General features: G+C 24.1%; 1 protein-coding gene across 6 annotated transcripts in view; it reads left to right on the top strand.

The window, feature by feature from the left end:
- The window catches only part of mino (glycerol-3-phosphate acyltransferase mino), a 138,619-nt gene that overhangs the window by 97,684 nt on the left and 38,218 nt on the right, over positions 1-2,717 (top strand). Inside the window, exon 1 of one of the 6 annotated variants that reach the window (XM_014426049.2) lies at positions 602-622. The exons of the other annotated variants lie outside the window; for them this stretch is intronic. The gene's annotated coding sequence lies outside the window, so the exon portion shown is untranslated. Of the gene's footprint in view, positions 1-601; positions 623-2,717 lie in introns of those variants that run through there. 6 annotated transcript variants of the gene reach the window in all.

Raw genomic sequence — 2,717 nt, 5'->3', positions numbered from 1 at the left:
TATTATTTTTTATTTCTGACCGCATCTCAACTACCATATCCTAGGTTTACAATAGAATTTTTTTATATATAATTTTAACATTTCTATTTAATTAATGATCATATGACAAATTTACGTTGTATAATTCATTTTAGTAATTTCGAGAAACGAATTGAAATTTATTTATTTTTTAATGTAAACCTTAGGCAATGCTCAATATTTTGTTTATTTGGATGCACAGAATATTTTTATTTCCAAGTACTTTTACTTTTACAGATGATAAATTTATTTTAATTACTTAAATATTGGTGTTAATATAATGATTAATATTTAATATCACTAAAGCCGATTGAAATTAATATTCATGACATTTTTAAAATTCGAAAATAATCTATCAGTGAGTTTTCTAGTTATCGTAAATAACTACACTTATTTTATGCAGAATAAATTAATATCCTCTCTGTAATTAACCTTAGTAGTTCCATGAAAATTTAGTGATTTTTTATATTTGTATTAGCTACCGGTATTGTGGTGGGAGAGTTGGAGAAACTCTTCTCACGTTTCGTAGTCCGGTCAGTTTGTCGTGTGTTGCCAACAGGTATATCTGTCACGTGCAATATGTTCTTCACATTTAAGATAAGAGGTAAATAGATATATTTTAAAAAATATTACAATAAATATAATGTGGAAACATATCATGATATATTTGTAATTTATATACTCCTCAATTAATAAAATCTTCCTGATTTACATACATCTCATACCTAATATACCTTTATAAATAATTAAGTAATTATTAATAAATGCACCTTGAGTTTGAATTAAATTGAAAAAAAATATGAAATGAAGATTTGAACTTTTATCTAGTTTAAATTAATCGAATCAATTTATGTATGGAATAGAAAATAAATATATTCGAAACCGAAAAAGGGTTGTAAAAGACAATAAATTAGGAATATTAACCAAGAAATAAATTGTAGATTTTTTTTATTATACATGAAGGATTTGTATTAGATAATTATAAATATTTTAATTCAAACAATTAATAAAATATTTTCAAACTACGTTCGTTTATTTTTGTTTAATGGCGTAAAATCACACTGGTCATAAACGCCATTTATTTCTAATTTATTTATACTTATAATAGCTTATTAACTTTTTTTTATTTTGTTTTTTTATTATGTTAATGTATAAACGTTGATGTCATAATTGTGAAAATATTTATGTAGCCTTGAAAATTCAAATAATTATTCTTCTGTTCTATCATATTCTAATTTTCATATTTTTTAAAATAAAATTATTCATAATATATACAAACACATAAGTAATATTAATAAAATTTAAAAAATAATTATTTATTATCTCATATTTTCGATCGTCTAATCGAAAATCGGAAACAACCTTAAGTGTTTTTAACGTAATTATTGGATAAAATATTGTTCAACAGATATTAAAATATTTTAATGTTATGATTAGTTTCTAGTAAGATTCATATACATTATGAAAGTCAAGTTCATTGTTTTTCTAAATATATTGAGATAAAATATATTATAATAAAAATTTAAAAGGGAGGGGGATAGCCAGTAGTAAGGCACTCTGCCACTAACTCCAAGGGCCTGGATTCGAATCTGGCTGTGACATATAATTATTTATTCTGTTATTGTAGCCATGAGTCAATCCTGTGGGTTCGAGAGCTCTCTGGGGCCCACTCAACCTTAGAATGTGGGTACCCTTAATTGGTTAAAAAACCGGTGGTCGAGCGTGATTCTAAACAAATCCACTACTCGCACAATCGTTGGTCTAGTGACAGTAAGTACTTCCTTACAAAGTACTAAACCTTCATGTGTTGTAGCGGTAAAGTTTTTAAATTTTAAATCTCTAAGATGTTTCAATGGTCAGATAAATATTGGGTGTTACGTTTTTCATTATTTTAAAGTTTTGCTCATCTTAATATTTTGAATTTCCAGTATTGTTTCTATATCATAGAAATTAAATAATTAAAATTGAATAAATTTATCAAATATAATGCTAGAATGAATGTAGAAGGTTAGAGTATAAAGTTAAAGTAGTCTTATGAATTAGGAATTAAATTTAGTTTTAAATTGGAAAAAAATTGTAAATAATTAAAACACTGAAAATAAATGAACTATGATGCGATTAAAAAAAAAATATTTATTATGTTCGCATTATCCCCTTCACTAGTGTACATATATTATATTTATATATTCTAGATATTTAAATTCAGTTTCCGTTGATACTAATATACTAAATTTATTATAAACAATACTTTTTTATTGCAGCGTATAAAAGTGTGCGATAAAATGAAAATAAGTGAATATTTTGAAAAGCTTAGAAGTTTTCACTACACTCGTTTACTTATAATTTTAGGATAAATCATCCCAACGTTCTATGAAATTAGAAATAAAATGTAATTTTTATTTTATCTTTTGATTTGAAAAGACTTAAATACTAATATGAAAATATTAAATAATAATTATAAACAACAAATAAATATTTAAAATTGGTAAATTTTATCGAATAAAAAGGCCGTGGGCATATAGGCCAAGGTGTTATAAAATATTTTCCTGAAGACTTTGGGTCAGGGAACAATTGAATTTAGAAAAAATGCCATTGAAAAGTCTTTCTTGTAATAGTAAAAAAAAATACTCTGAATGAATACATACTATCATGTTTTAATATTTGAGGACATTTTTTTTGTTAGATTATAATAATATAAT

The sequence above is a fragment of the Halyomorpha halys genome, unplaced genomic scaffold, assembly GCF_000696795.3.
Source record: "Halyomorpha halys isolate HHAL.00 unplaced genomic scaffold, Hhal_1.1 Scaffold547.1, whole genome shotgun sequence".
Classification (NCBI taxonomy): Eukaryota; Metazoa; Arthropoda; class Insecta; order Hemiptera; family Pentatomidae; genus Halyomorpha; species Halyomorpha halys.
This window is presented reverse-complemented; position numbering and strand designations above follow the sequence as displayed.